Source organism: Microcebus murinus, chromosome 4 (genome assembly GCF_040939455.1).
Source record: "Microcebus murinus isolate Inina chromosome 4, M.murinus_Inina_mat1.0, whole genome shotgun sequence".
In the NCBI taxonomy this organism is placed as follows: domain Eukaryota; kingdom Metazoa; phylum Chordata; class Mammalia; order Primates; family Cheirogaleidae; genus Microcebus; species Microcebus murinus.
The window spans coordinates 81,712,711-81,729,620 of NC_134107.1; the positions used below are offsets into that span (position 1 = coordinate 81,712,711).

A 16,910-nucleotide genomic window follows, 5' to 3' on the forward strand; every position below is an offset into this window, starting at 1 on the left:
TTAAGCTGGCATTTAGGGCTTCATGAACAGGCAGTATAGATTTTGAAACTTTGTGGACATACCTGCTGATGCTTCAGTTCTGCTGGCTCGGGTCAGTGGTTTACAAAAATTATTTAAAGTGATGATCACAACTTGCACTTCTCAGAATTGAAATCGATATTTGAGCAATTTCACAACATGAACAGGCCAAACTCTCCAGATGAGAGAACTTTTTTCCCCATTGGTTTGTGCATTGAACACAGTGGCTTAGAAAAGCACTTTGCTAGGTGTCTCTTATGCTGCACACAGATGTTTTATAAAGGTAATTATGTTGAAGGTGAGATCATCCTGCGGTTATTGGTGAGAAAAGAAAATGATGAGATTGGTAGGCCATTGCTGGAGGGGCTGGGGGAGGGGAATTACAGGTAATAAAGGACTTCCAGTTAAGAATTGAAGAGGAAGATTCACTTGGCTCAGTGAGAAGAGCTGAATTGGGCCTTTTTGTTAGTTGATTTAGGAAAGGTGGTCCTATCGACTTGGTGTCATAATCACCAGGAGAGGGTATTTGGATGGTACCCTAAAGACAAAACATTATTTACAGAAAAAAATTTTTTTTAGTGGACCCTTGAGCTTAAAGGGAGCTCAGGCTGAGGGAAGTAGGGAACAATGGTCATGAAGTCTGGACTTTGGGGACTGCTTGGAAAGGGAAGCAAGGGATGGAAAAGACCAGCCTCAGGGCATAGAGAAAGAGAATAGGGCCGGGCATGGTGGCTCATGCCTGTAATCCTAGCACTCTTGGAGGCCAAGGCGGGCGGATTGCTCAAGGTCAGGAGTTTGAAACCAGCCTGAGCAAGAGTGAGACCCCATCTCTACTATAAATAGAAAGAAATTAATTGGCCAACTCATATATATATAGAGAGAAAAAATTAGCTAGGCATGTTGGCGCATGCCTGTAGTCCCAGCTACTTGGGAGGCTGAGGCAGGAGGATTGCTTGAGCCCAGGAGTTTGAGGTTGCTGTGAGCCAAGCTGACGCCATGGCACTCACTCTACCTTGGGCAAAGCGAGACTCTGTCTCAAAAAAAAAAAAGAAAAAAAAAAAAAAAGAAAGAGAATACAGATCCTGAATAATCCTGAACAAGGAAAATCCGTGACCAGCAATGAGGCATCCAGGTTTGTCAGTTTATACTCTCTTGGATGCATGTCCTTTTCTCCCCAATCTTGCTTCCTTCCTCAGCCTGCTCTAATGGACATTGGAATTCTGTGCATATTCGTGTCTTACTGAGTGTGATGTTTTTTGACACCCACCGATAAGGATAAGAGGGGATGAGAGAGGATGAAACCAGAGTGCAGAAGCAAGGTGTCACTTGAAAGATACCCTCCCGACTTTAACTCTTTAGGTTATGGCTTAGACGTGTCTCTTGTTTGAGCTTGTGCCTTGTACTTCTGTCAAGACATATGTTAGCTCAAGCTAATCCCAATTTATCCAAATAATCTGAACATTAAATCGGGCTAAAAGAAAAAGAGAGGGTTTGCTCTTTAGCTAAGCTTAGCTTTATCACTCACACACGTGCAGGGCTAATAACATTTCATCTTTAATTATGAGAGCATTTTAATGTTAAGTGGGTTTCATTGAAGATTTAACATTAACAGCAGTCAGCCTGATATAGTACAAAAAGCCTCAGTTTGGGAATCAGAGAAATGCTTTTTAGTTCTAATTCTGCCACTCATTAGCTACTTGACTATGAGCACATCATCTGGCTTCTTTTATGAATTTCCTTTTGCATACTATGGGAGTAATATTTACTTCATCTGCATATTTTTTGGATTAAATGAGATAGCGTATGTAAAGTATCTAGCACAATGTATGGTACTTGGTATTAAATGTTAATTTTCTCACCTTTCTCATCTCTAGCTAATGTTGAAACTAGGGGACTAAATTAGACCAGAGTTATAAGCAACAAGAAGAAGCATATTTTATTCAAAAGAGGGTATGAGATGGCTTTTCTAAGCAGGATCTTTAGCTTACCTGGACAAATGCATTATAGTTAATACTGATGTGAGAGCCGTGGGTAGACCCTGTGTCGTTGGTTGGTGTCATGAATGTGACTTATAGTGGGAGAAGCCAGTACTGCTATGAAATAGCTTAACTCACTTTTTAGGGACCTTTCCCTATCTGCAATTTTATGATTTTGTAGATAATACGGTTTTCATCACATCTTACTTTGATGACTTGATTATTTGCCTGTTTCTCTCCCTAGACAGTTAGCTCCATAGGGGTAGGCACCAAATCTTTGGGACTCTGGAACTATACACACGAAACATTTTTAGTAAGTGTTCATTAAATGACTAAATTTACAGGAAGTTTTGTCAAACTAATGTTTGGAGATGCCAGAGTCTACAGGTTGTAATTAACTGCATAATACTAGAACCAATTCTGAAACTTTGTCTGTGAAGACAAACATCATTGTGAAAAAATTCTAGTATATTATGTAGACTAAGTATTTTACTTTTAATTTAAACTTCCATGTCCGTGTGAACACACTTAAAAAATATAAATACAATAATAGTATCCAGTAGTCCCTCCTTGTCTGTGGCAGTTAAGTTTGAAGACCCCTGGCCTAAAACCCAAACCTGTTATGTACTATGTTTTTTCATATTCATATACAACTATGATAAAGTTTAACTTATAAATTAGGCACAGTAAGAGATTAACAACAACAATAATAAAATAGAACAATTATAAAATGTATTGTAATAAAAGTTATGTGAATGTCGTCTCATTCTCTCTCTCTCTTTCTCAAAATATCTTACTGTACTATACTCACCTTTCTTCTTGTGGTCTGTCAGTCTGATAGCTGAGATGGCTACTAAATGACAAATGACTGGTAGCATATATAGTGTGGACCCTCTGGACAAAGGCCTGATAGGGTGGGATGGTCACAGATTTCATCGCATTCCTCAGAATAGCATGAAATTTAAACTTAAGAAGTGTTTTTCTGGAATTTTCCACGTAATATTTTTGGACCGCAGTTGACCGTGGGTAATTGAAACTGCGGATAAAGGGGGACTACTGTATATGCCATTTATACTGTTATGTGAAATATTTTCCTTGCTTCTGCATATTTTTATTATTAGCATATTTATGGCTAAAAGCCCTCAGATTGAAGGTAGTACTTATGTGTAAGTAATTTAAAGCAGCCTACATAAGAAATGTAAGTGAAACCAGAATGGGTCACATTTTGAGTAAAGAAACATCTGCAGTCTGCTGTAGCCCACCAAAAGGAAATTGGATCACGTATCAGCTATGTGATCGAATCAGACTTTCATCTTTTAAAGAATTTTTCCTGCCTAAAATATGTGTTCGTCTATTATGCCAAAATGAAGCCTGTGGTATATACGGTTGTGATACAGGGTTTGGGGAGCCCCAGCATATTCTGGTATTGGACTTGGGAGCACAACTGTGGCATCTGCTGAACTTAACTGGAAATCGGGAACAATTTTTAGAAGCGTATTTTTAAAGCATATTCCATCTCAGACATTGCTTCTTTTTCTTAACATGGGCAGCTTATGTAAGTTCTTGCATAGTTCTTTTTTGGGTCCTAAATTGTTAATTTTTATGGAATTATAAATCACTTTATTTTTTATATGTTACAAACATTGTACTTTTTTTTTTTTTGAGACAGAGTCTCACTTTGTTGCCCAGGCTAGAGTGAGTGCCATGGCCTCAGCCTAGCTCACAGCAACCTCAATCTTTTAGGCTCAAGCTATTCTAATGCCTCAGCCTCCCGAGTAGCTGGGACTACAGGCATGCGCCGCCATACCCGGCTAATTTTTTCTATATATATATATATATATATATATATATATATATATGTTTTAGTTGGTCAATTAATTTCTTTCTATTTTTAGTAGAGATTGGGTCTCGCTCAGGCTGGTTTCAAACTCCTGACCTTGAGCAATCCGCCCTCCTCGGCCTCCCAGAGTGCTAGGATTACAGGCGTGAGCCACCATGCCCTGCCAACATTGTACTTTTTAAAGGAGTTTCTTATTAGAGAGGAGAAACCAGTCCCTTAGTGTACCTTTAGGCTTTAGGCTTTTTATGTCCAGTTTTGTTCACTCCTGCTGCTCCACTGCCCCTCAGATCATACATGTGGGTGTGTGCATTAACATCCAGGTTCCTCGAAACTATGGTCTATGTCTCCTTCTTTGTGTTTAGTGCTTTGCGGGGTACATATTTGTTTCCAGGTAACTGTTGAATAAATGGTTATGTTGAGTTTGTGAAAATTTAACATTGAGATATTCCAAAGATTAGGACTCTAGGGACCAGCTGTCAAATCGCAAGGATACTCTGGTCATTATTTCATTGGACCATTGTGTATCTGACCCTGTTGGCCACTCCTTGTTAACTGAAACTTCTTGTCTCTTGGCTTCTGTGGAGCCTATTCTCTTACCAATCTTTTCATGACTTTCCAACTTTTTCATCTTAGTTTTTCATAGTTCTTTTCTTCCTTATTCTTGAATGTAAGTGTTCATATCATCCAGTGAGAACTTTTTCTCAATAAACTTAAATTGATGATGAATATTCATTCACAGCCAAAGAATTAGTATCTATGAAATAAACAGAGGAAGAAGGATGTTAGGAAGCCAGTGGATATCAGGGCACTCACAGGACAGTTGATTAGCCAAAGGATAAAAATAGCTGTCAACCTATGAAAGACAATCACTTTTATCTTCACCTCTTTAGGAGTCAAAGAAATGCAAATGAGATACCATATGAGAGTATGGTATCCATTTTTTAATTTAATTAATTAGGTAAAAGATTTTTTTGAAAAATGTCTTTGCTGATTAAAGGTGTACTAAGACTCTAACTTTCATTATGCTGCTGATGGTATTGGAAATTAGTAATATGTTTCAAGAACCTCAAAGGGTTTTTACTCACTGCTTTTAGTGATCCCAGTTGTGGTCCTCTCTGTACTGCAGGTTGTGTTGATTGCCCACCTGGCAGTCTTGCCCTTTCATCCTTTCTATAGGGACCCTGAGTTTTTTCTAGAGCACACTCCTACCCGGGTCAGGGCAAAGTCTTGATTAGTTGAGTCACTCATGGTAATGTATTTTCCCCTTGCCAGCAACCCAGTTCTAACTGGGTGAGGGACATCAGCTGTTGTTCTCTCGAGTTTAAATATCCCACAGCACCCCTGTGAGTTTGTTGCAGTACTATGTGCAGTTTGGGAACTGTGGTCTTAACCTATGTAAATAATTGAAACTTACTTATAATAGGAAATAATTAGAAATGACTGAAGTAATTGCTGGTAAAATTTACCAAATTGGTTTTTTGGTTAATTAAACGTAACTCTTGTGATATGAATCTACGTTAGAGAAAAACAAGGTACAGAATTGCTTAAATACTATTGTCATTATGTGAAGAATAAACTTAGTAAATTACACTAAAAAGAAATGCTTTGTGTGAATGTACCAGGGTGGGGATATTAGAGAGATTTTTCTCCCCCCTCCCCCCCTCCCCGCAGTGGCAGGGTAAAGGATATTAGTGAGAGTCCTGTTGTTTGCCCTTCTATCAGGGCTTTGCAGGTATAATTCTCAGGTGAGCATACTGCTTTTTAGCGTGTGTTTGTTGGGAACGTGGGTGGAGTCAGAGCCCATGAGTTCTGAAGCTCTAGCAAATTCCTGAGAGTTGATCAGGTAGAAGCTGGGATAAATACAGTCTTTTTCATTTTTAATTACATTTCTTTCTAAGCCATGAACAATTCTCTGTAAATAATTTGCTAGCAGCTTCCTTAATTTGTAGTCTTCACAACCTTTCCCTACTTGCCTTGCTACCTCCAACTTCTGGCTATTTAATTTGCTTTCTCTTTTTTTATCCAGTTATATTTGAGCAGTGCCTCTTTTCATTCCTTGAGAAATGACGTATCAAGGCTATCGTAAACTGTACGTATCCAGCTCTGGGCTGTTTTATTTGGTTGTGGTAAGCGCATGGTTTTCATGGACAAATTATTTATACCAGGTGTTCCATTAAAATATAACTATAATTAATAACCATAAAGGTTCTCCTGGAAAACAGATTTAGGTTTTAAGGATGTTGAGAATACATTTCTGGCAAAGGCTTAAGCCGAGGACCCTATAGTGGGTTTTAATTTGTTTTGTAATGCTTTATAAACTATTAGAAACAAATCTAGTTCCTGGGAAAAATCCCTCATAGGACAACATGACATTATTATCTTTGAAGTAACAGATACTGAGGAAAATGGGTCAAATTTGAAAGTAGGTCTGCAACTCAGAGATCATGAAATGAAGTTCTACAGTCTCATGAGAATTGCCATGGGTTAGGCCAGCCTGGGAGTAGGTCCTGACTCGATCCCCTGTACAAATTTGGGAAATCCTTGGTGCTCTCTGAGGCTGTTTCCTCTATTTTAAATTTGGGATGTCTATCTTTGACACACAGATTAATTATGATAATTAAATCCATTCATTTATCAGATAATTATCTACTGTGGATTAAGCATTGTGCAAGGGACATACTTATTCTAAAATAAATGACCCAATAAAAAGCAACTTGGTTTCTCTTCAATTTCTGCTAAAAAGTACATGGAAATTTTAAGATATTTAGTTGAGAGGAATTGGTATAATAAAATACTAGTACATTAGTTATTTATTGGCTATACTTTAGGGATTTCTTTAGGGGATCTGCAAAAATTTGTTCCCTTGGAAGTATTACTTTAAGTGGTCTGCTGTATTCATTGCCTTTCCACACCAAGCTTATATTTGAGCGATTTTGCTGCATTCTGTTTAGTTTGGTGATCCTTGTGTTTACATTTTTAATGTGGTTTGAATCTTACTGTTTTTATCAGTCACTCTTTCTTACCAAATTGTTATTTCAAACTACTCTTATCTGTTGTTTTTCTTCATGAAAATGAAAGAATAAGGCAAGCATTTTGGCAACTGGGCTGTGTCTGGCCACTCTGAACAGGTATGGTTTTGTAATATGGTATCAGTATCCTGTAGTATCTGTTATTTAAATCATAAGTAACTGTGGATAGAATGATGCAAAGATTTCTGAAATCCTGTTTTTGTGAAATTTGACAGAATTTTGTTAGCAGAGCTTTTAAATGATCCAGAGACTATCAAATGATTTGTTTAAAGAGGACTAAAATGTAATTACCTATAAAGTCAGTTCTTAAATACTGAAGTGTGAAAAGGTTATTGTTAATGACATTTTATATACCTAGTTCTGCTAAACTTTATAAAAACACTTAAGAGGATCAACAGGGAATTAAATTTTAGGTCCACTTACATGTAAAACTTGCAGATTATTTTATGTGTTTGTGTGCGAGTATATGGTATTTGAGATAATGTAGTCCCATTGGAAGCAGCCATTCCACTAACCCCAGCTTCCAAAGTTGACAGGGTTGCTTCATCTTTCTTCCGACACCAGTGGGGAAGGGAATTCCAAAATTCCAGTGTGAAATGAACTTTGTTGAGCAGATGTGACAGCCATTCCTCTAACATCTGGGGATGGTTCTTGGACCTGACAAAGAGTAGACATCAGTTAGTAAAGAGCCCTGGCTTTTCAGACCCTTTTTACTTAGGTTGAACTACCACAAATAGACTCAAAGAATACTTATTTAAACCAGGTTGCCTTTGGATCCCAAATTAATTATACCCTTCTGCAATCTTACTAGCTCTTGTCTCCAGTTGGGGAATAGTGGTAACTTTCCTCTTTCTGTCCTCAAATAGACAGGGCTGTGAGAAAACTTAAAACTTGGTGGAGAGGGGAGTCCCTCTCCCCATCCATTTCCTGTTCTATTTAGCTCTATAAGGAGAACTGTCCAGAACAACCCAGGCTTTGTCTTCGTCATTTATAAAACAGGATGTCCTGCAGCAGTTTAACCCAGCTAACCTAGTGTCCCCGGGGGTATGAAACCTAGAGTGGCGTGCTTTTAGGATCCCTCAGCTTCAGTGAAAAGTGGGGCATGCACAAGGATTCCATCTCTCCTGGACAGCTTTTCTGAGACTTGGGGACCAGCTTGCCATGCCTCTTTTAGGCTTCCTGTTTGTTCTTGTTGCCTACCTGTGAATAATAAAATTGCTTTCCCTAACTTGTGAGCGTGTTCTGTCTCATTAGATGCATACTGTGGCAGCTGAGTTTGTGCAAAAGCCTCCTGTCAGAGCTGGGAACTTTAACAGAAATTGATGAGCTGTTTAGAGTCCTTCCCCAGGAGTGATATCGGTACACGGTATCCCCTGAGAGTGATAACTGGTGCAGGGTGTTCCCTTCCCAGGGATCGATACCGGTACACAGTATTCTGCTTCACGTTAGGGACTTCACTAAAGAGTAAGAAAGCAATGATTCCTGTTCTTAGAATGCTTGCAAACTAAACGGAATACAGATCATGTGAAAAGTGGATGGTTTTCCACTTCCAACGTGGATGGTTTTAGGTGTTTGAGAGGCCACTGGAGGAGTTGTGGTCAGTGTATATCTTTGAGGGTGATGTCCACTCATTAGATGGGTGTGGGAAGACAGTCTGGCAGTACAGGGCAGTGTGGCCAAAGCACTGAAGCAGAAGTGAATAATCTTTAGGATGGGGCTGACAAATTGATTTTTTTAACTAAAGCAGGTAACACACGAGAAATGAGCGATCTGGGAAACAGGTACTGTGAATATCTTTGGAATTAGCCTAAACTATACAGTAAGCTTCATGGGGGCCTGTGGCTGTGCTGTATTTGACTGATTGCAGCTTCTGCCCCTTGAATTGTGCTGGGTCCTTGGGGGTGCAGAATGGAGTTGAATGTAGGCCATGGCCAGCAATGCAGCACACACCACTGTGCACATTTCCGTGATTCATTGTAAAGGACGTTTTTAAGCTTAGATAATGAAGACACCAGAATTAATTATGAGTAAATGGAAAAAAAAAATCAGTGCATTCATTGTCAAACAAATGTTGTTGGCAATTAATGAAGACAATGAAATTGAGTACTTCAGAAAATGAACCAGTAAAAGTTTTCTGGTTAGTAAGTTTACTAATTGTTGATTTCTGAAGCATCAGTTCTTTCTCCTGACTCGCTCTTATGCTTTATTATGTGAAATAGAATTGTATTTCTGTGGCTTTATATTTTTGGGGGGTGAAAGCATGTTTCCTTAGGGGGAGGATAATATTATTAGAAAATGACTTGAAATTTTACTGTAAAAATAGAAATTTAACAGTTTTATTTTGTTGGTAGGTAGGTCTACAAAAAAGAAGGAAGTTACTTTGAAAAGGATTTCTTTCTTTTAGTATAAGTCTTGTGAGAAATTTCGGGAAGGCTAGAAAACTACCCCCCCCCATTTTTATAACTGTCTTAATGAATGTGTTGAGTGGAACAAGAAGAAATATTAAATAAGCAAAGACAGTAGGTAGGTGTCAGTTCAGAGCCCCTGAACTGAGTGAGGGCCAGAGAGGAAAATTCCAGGATGAGCTCTTGAGGTACTTACAGCTACAGAATTAAGTATTCATAGGGGATTTCAGCAGCTTAGACATCTGTTGAATAACAAATATCACTAAACATTCATCATCTGAGGATAGTTCTGGGTTATGTAGAGGATAAGTTCAAAAAAGGAAACCACAGAGAAGCAGTTCTGGTTTTGTTTCATGCAAGTAGGAAAGGAATAATAATTCAAGCTTGCTGTGAATTTAGAATTTACTCTTTGCATGAACTGCCCTTAGTGTTCATCCTGGCACTCAAATTCTGTCATGTAGGATATTATATATTCAAATGCTCCAGTGGTTTTCAAACTGTGGATTATGATCTTAAAGGGTTGGTGAAATCAGTTTAGTGGGTTGAGCCTAGTATTAGAAAAAAATGGAATAAGTAAGACACTACACTGTATTGAATGTATTAATGAAACTTGTTTCTGTTTTACAAGTACATGTGAATACGTATACAGTGTTGGATTGTAAAATGTAGTTCTCACTATGAATCATGGTCAACAATTAAAAAACAAAACAAAGCTGAGGCACACCATTTCATGAGTTGAGTTGCCTTTCTGTATGATATAGTGAAGCCTAATTAACTTTTTATTGGGGAGGTGACTGCTGCAGACCCATTGAAGAAGGGAAGTGCTCTGGTGCCCAGAGATAGTTTGAAGCCACAGTGTTCTTGGCACATGGCACATTTTATAGGTCTTGTGGGCCTTTCGAGGCAGAACTTGGCTAACCCCATTGTAAATAACTCTTGAAGCTGGTCATAGCCACTGTATCTAGCAACTGATACTAAGGTCAAGAAAGAGAATTTATCTAGTTCTTGAAAGCAGATATTTTCTGTGCAAATGCTTGCCTCTGAAATAAACTATGTCTTTTTATTTTGTTCTACTGAGAGTATTTTAGACTTTTGGAGGAGGATGGCTTGGTTGTTAGAAAAAAGGAAGATTTACTCGAGTGAGCAAGTTTGAAACAGAGAGCAGAAGGTCATCCTATAAGGTTTGAAGATGATAAATAAATTGGACAAAGTTTCAAGCATATCAAGAATAGAAAAATTAAAGTTACATATAGGAAATGGGTTTCAAATGGTAAAATGAAAATGCATCTTTGAAGAACAAGAATTTGACTAAACTGGAATCATCTATCATGTGGTTATAGTAATTTCTCACTTAGGGATATGCTTATTTATTGAATGCATATATTATCAAAGTACGTCAACTGAAAGTGAATCCTGTATTGAGTAAACCATCATGTAAATTAGTTTCTTGTCCATGTAATGGTTCAGTATTTTAACATGATTTATTTAATTGTATATTACATTTGATAGATTTTATATTATTTGATTAAAGCTTTACATTATTTAATGAGTGGTGTTTGTGTTAGAGAAAGTAAGGGGAAAGAAAGTAAGAAGTAAGGGGAAAGAAAGTAAGAAAGTAAGGGAAATTGTGATGCTTCACTAGACCTTGTGATTTATGTGATTTATTAAATAGAATGGTTCCTTACTAGATTGGAGGAACCAATCATCTTTCAAAGAAAACAGATATTACTGAAAAAATTTTGGAAAGATCCTTGGACTAATTGAAAAACTGGATAAATTTTAAAAAATGTCAGGGCACAGCTAAATGATTTCAGATTTCTTGCTTCCCAGTTCTTTATCCATAGTGTCCTTTTATTTTTGCTGAAATGGCCAATCAGATATTATCAGAAAATGATTATTAATTGATAGTTTTCAGGGTAGGTGTGGATTTCACTGCAGTGTAAGGCTGTGACTGCAGGATGTATCCACTTTGAGCTCAGTTGGAAGTTTTGGCTATGATAATTATTTAACATCAGTTTCTATGGCAACAAGGAGAAAAACTCTAGGCAAACAAACAGATGGATTCAGAAGACCTTAAGTGATCAAATCCAGTAGGAGCCAGCAGCTGGCCTTCTCTGGGTTGCTTATTAGCATTTTCTTTAGCTTGTTGTCTGCTTGCACTCTGCAACAAGCTGGAGGTCACATCTGCGCTGCAAGCAAGCCCTTTGCCTTTGGATTCTGGTATGCATTCACAGGCAGCCTCATCCCTATCTCTGTCTCTCTCCTCTCCTCCCTTCTCTTTTTTTTCTTTCATTGTGTGTGTGTTGTGTGTGCAGGTTCAGAATGGCAAAACTGGAAGCAAATGTATACTCTTGGCTATTCCAGCTCTTCTTGTCATTCCAGTATTGCACATCCTGAGTCTATTATTTTACCTAAAAGAAAAATGAAGCCACCTCACACATTCACAGAGGAAAGGATTAGATCATTAAACATGAAATGTCCGATTTTGAATCAAAAGTGTAGTTTATTCTACTTCAAACAAGAAGCAGTATAATTAATCAAAGTATGCACCTAAACTATCAACACAGTCTTGCCATCTTAATGATAGCTTGTTTATGCCAGCAGCAAAGAAGCCTGCATAGCAAGGGGCAGTGAAATCACAAAAGGCGTTTTCCACAGCTTGTTGAGAATTAAATATTTATTCTTTCAAGAAGTGGTCCAAAGCCTGGAAGAGTGGTAGTCATTGCGTGCAAGGTCTGGTGAATACTGTGGGTGACAGAGAGTTTCCAAGTCCAGCTTCTGTACTTTGAGCAGCGTTGTTTGTGCAACATGTGGTTGAGCGTTGTCTTGCAAGAGGATTGGCCTGTCTCTGTCAACCGATCTTGGCTGCTTAATCACCAGCATCCTCATCATTTCATCCAGTTGGTTGCAGTAGACATCCACTGTAATGGATTAATCAGGTTTCATGAAGCTGTAGTGGATAATACCAGCGCTGGACCATCAAACACACCAGTAGCTTTTTTTGATGAATATTCAATTTTGGACTGTGTTTTGGCACTTCATCTTTGTCCAACCATTGTGCCAAATGCTTGCAATTATCAAAAAGAATCTATTTTTCATCACACATAACACAGTGGTATAGAAATGGTTCTCCTTTATGTCATGACAGCAAAGAAAGGCCAGCTTCAAGATGATTTCTCTTCTGAGGATCGTTTAATTCATGTGGTACCCATCTATCCAGCTTCCTTACCTTGCTTATTTGTCTCAAATGGTTCAATATTGTTGGAATAGTAATGTCAAACCTTGCTGCTAATTCACGTGTAGGTTGAGATAGATTAGCTTCTACTATAGCTTTCAGCTCATCGTTAGCCACCTTGGTGTCAGGTCGTCCACGTGGCTCATTTTCAAGATTAGAATCACCAGAACAGAACTTCTCAAACCACCGATGTACATGTTCATTATTAGCCACATCCCAAACACGTTGTTGGTATTGCCAACTGTCTGCACTGCATGGTTTACACAATGCAACCTGAAAACAAATTTTCGACTTATCCATGGTTTCACAAAAAATTCTCTAAAAAAAGTTAAAAGATAATCACAAGCCATAATGTACGTTTGAAAGACTAAGGATGTATTTTCACAATAAACATAAAACAAGATGTGTCAAGGTGAAATGTCAGAGATATCAACTGTCAAACTTAGTACTTAAGGAAATCAATCATGCCATACTTAATAACCTAATACTTGAAAACAGAAAAGGAGAAGCAGAGAAAGTATATCAGCAAAGCTTTTTATTACTTCTGTATCCTGGACAGTTTTCCAGGCTGTAATTTTAACCCCTACCTTACCTCCTCTGATGAATGTGGCTAGTGCCAAAATCCTGCTGTTGGCTGAGTCATCATGCCCCAGTTGGCTTGGCTTGTAGCTTTTATCATTGTTGCTCCAGAGCAAGATCATTATTCCTCCTGTGTTTCTCTACTCTCGGAGGTGGCAGCCACATAGGGCAAGTTGGGAAACTAGGGAAAAGTGGTCTCCATGCTCTGGTTGTGATGGGCTGTATACTTGGTTTTCCTAAATTGGGAATCCACATAGTATGGTGGCCTGGTGTGTGTGAGATGGGAAAAACCAGTGAGTCGCTTCTTAATTTAGTTCACCAGGCTTTTACTGATTGCTCAGAATCCAGACAATATGACAGAATTAAATGGATTATTTTAAGACCTAAAGCAAATAGAAAGTTTAAGGTGGGTCTCAAGGGTTTCTATATTTTTTAAATATTTTTATTTTTTAGAGACAGGATGTTGCTCTGTCACGTAGGCTAGAGTGCAGTGGTGCAATCATAGCTCACTGGAACCTTGAACTCCTGGGCTCAAGGAATCCTCTTGCCTTAGCCTCCAGAGTAGCTAGGACTACAGTGTGCGCCACTATGCCCAGCTAATTTTTTAAATTTTTTATAGAGAGGAGGTCTGGCCATGTTGCCAAGGCTGGTTTCAAACTCCTGGGCTCAAGTGATTCTCTGGCCTTGGCCTCCCAAAGTGCTGGGATTATAGGTGTGAGCCACCGCACCCGGCCCTCCATATTTAAATTGTTCCTGTGAGTGGTTGTTATTAATAATGTTGGAAAAAAATGGGAAGAGAATTCATACAAATGACTGCCCTGATGGTGGGAATATAATTATTTGTGTTTTATTTTCCAAATTTTTCTAATGTTTCAGTACTGTTTATGCAATAATAATATTTAATAATAACAGAACTGGTTTTATTCTCATGGGAAAAAAAAAAAAGCCCAAGATGAAAATTCCAGATGTGTAAAAGTAAAAACATAGCTAGATTCAAGATCTGGAAGAATGTTTTGGTTTTGGAAAAAACGAACAAACAAAAAATACCAAAAAAATACCAAAAAACTTAAAATGAGGACTTTTAATGTTAATTTTAAGGAGTTTATTTGCCATTTCCTTTTTCCAAAAAATTCGTAGATGAAATCTTGTCTGTACTTATTTACACTGCTATTTTTCCACATAACAATATAGTATCCAAATAGAAATGATGCAAATGTAGCAAGGTGGGACTTCTTCTTGTCCATTCCATCACTTACCCTGAGTGTTGAGAGGGATCAAATGATGAAATGCAACCTCCTAGAATGCCCAAGTGTTTGCTACTTAAATTTTTTCTTGCGAGTGTTTTCTTCTGAATGTGTTATACATACAAATGCCTATGTACTGCTTACTTAGTGCATATTCTAGTGGACCTATAGTGATTTAAGTAATTTTTTAAAAACTATATGTGTATATTTCGTTTTTAAGACAAAGTAAATATATACCATTAAGTCCTCCATTAGAATGTGTAGCAGAATCATAATATATAAATCAGTAGGAGACTTCAGATCAAATATTTGAGTATCAGCTGCTACTTGGGATGTAAGATTAACTGAAGTAAAAATGAAAAGTTAGGCACAATAGACAAGTAGAATAAGCATAAATAGAAAAATAAGGGATGTCTTCATGTGGGGTTAATTGCTGGATTAGAGAAGTAGGAGGTGTTATAAATTCAGGAGGTGGATAGATCACTTTGTGGTAGAGTGAATGGACAAGGAAGGCAGTAAGTAGAACTGGTTATTAAAGACAAATATGGGAGTCCCTAAGTCAGGGAAACTCACCACAATATCAGAGTGCTAAAATTAGAACCCAGAGGGCTAACAATTGACTGAGTTTTCTTCCTCAGGTTTTCTAAATGATTCATCCTAGTTGACCAAAATCTTGATTAATTACTGATGATTTAAGAGTTACTAAGACAGAATTAACTGTTGGCTGAGCTAAGGACTGAAAATAAAAGGTTTTAACAGTGTTACATTAAAATGATGTATTTTGGAGAAAAGAAGAGACCATAGAGTAATGAGCAAGCTTTCAGATTCTGCCTACCTGAAAAAGTAACCCCCAAGTCTGACGGTTAAAGCAAGGAAATTGGAATACAACCAATCTAAATTGGAATCCTGGCTCTGTTCTTTATTAAATGTGGCAATATTGATGATGCTGGTGGGTTAATAGGATGATAGAGATAATGGATGTGAAGTAATTAACTCAGTGTTTGTTACATAGCAAGTACTCATTAAATAGTTGCTATTATTCAGTAATAGTAATAAAACTCAAATTCAGGTATGGGCCATATAATTGCTTTGAATAAAAGATATCTTTCAGGCCGGGCGCTGTGGCTCACGCCTGTAATCCTAGCTCTTGGGAGGCCGAGGCGGGCGGATTGCTCAAGGTCAGGAGTTCAAAACCAGCCTGAGCAAGAGCGAGACCCCGTCTCTACTATAAATAGAAAGAAATTAATTGGCCAACTAATATATATATAAAAAAAAATTAGCTGGGCATGGTGGCGCATGCCTGTAGTCCCAGCTACCCGGGAGGCTGAGGCAGAAGGATCACTCGAGCCCAGGAGTTTGAGGTTGCTGTGAGCTAGGCTGATGCCACGGCACTCACTCTAGCCTGGGCAACAAAGTGAGACTCTGTCTCAAAAAAAAAAAAAAAAGATATCTTTCTGTGTACTTTTTAAATAAATATAAGCTAATAAGTGCAATGACAGTTACTGTTTTGTTTAGAACTATGTAATGCAAATGAAAAAAAGCCAGAATATTTTTTACTCTTAAGGAAAATGGAGTTTTTATTTGCAAAAGAAAGCAATAGTATTTGGGGAGCTGTATTTCCATATCTGTCATTTACATGGAACTCTACCGGAAAGTCATTATAGAACCTCACCAGGGAAGCCTTGTATAATTTCAGCTCCTTCAGTGGATGATTGAGCTGCTGCTATCTGCCTTGTTGTGGAGATGATTGGAATTACTTTCCCTTAAGTGGCTGAACTCAGTTGGGTGAACTTCTCAGTGGTGCTTTTTTTTTTTTTTTTTTTTTTTTTTTTGCTATTACATCTGTACCAGCTGGGCTTCATTTGGCATTCATCTGACCTTGCTCAATTGGAAATCATGATTCCAGCAGGGAGGTGAGGTGATCCTAGGGGGGCTGAAAGTTGAGGAATGCTGCAAAATTGTTTTGTAGATTTAGGGGAATGATTTAAGTGAATGTTGGTTATAATTCCTCTGCGCCTCACAGGGATCAGTGAGAATCACCTGCTGTCATGTGTTTGAAGAGCCACAGATGAAAGAAATGAAGACTATGAGGAAATTATTGTTTTATTCAGAAAAGTTTTTCTTTGTTTTTCTAATAATTTTATTTGCAGTGGCTTGTGCAGCAAACCTGGACAATCATTATTAACATTTAATGTACTTGCACTTTGGTATGTGCTAGTAATTGGTAAAATGTAAAATTTGCTTATATGACATAATAAAAACTATATGTATAGTTTCTGCACCTGGTACCTGGCAGAGAGCTTCTAAAACCTTTTTAGTTTCCTATGCAATAGGGGTGCTAAGTGTGTCTTTTGTTCTAATATTTGGCCTTTGACACCCATTTCTGACACAGAGCACCTAATCCCTTGGAATTTCCTGGGTGATAAGGAGCATCTTCTTTGGTGACTCTTGGTGTGCTTCTGGATAGGGGCTGGTCACTAGAAAGACTATGCCATGATTAGAATCCTGGAACTTTCAGCCTCCAGAACTTTCAGCGCTGGAGATTGAATTAATAGATTATGCATGTGTGATGGAGCCTCCTTAA

General features: G+C 38.0%; 1 protein-coding gene across 1 annotated transcript in view; it reads left to right on the forward strand.

The window, feature by feature from the left end:
* ARHGAP42 (Rho GTPase activating protein 42) overlaps positions 1 to 16,910 on the forward strand; it is a 282,154-nt gene that overhangs the window by 15,720 nt on the left and 249,524 nt on the right. The gene's annotated exons all lie outside the window — the stretch shown is intronic.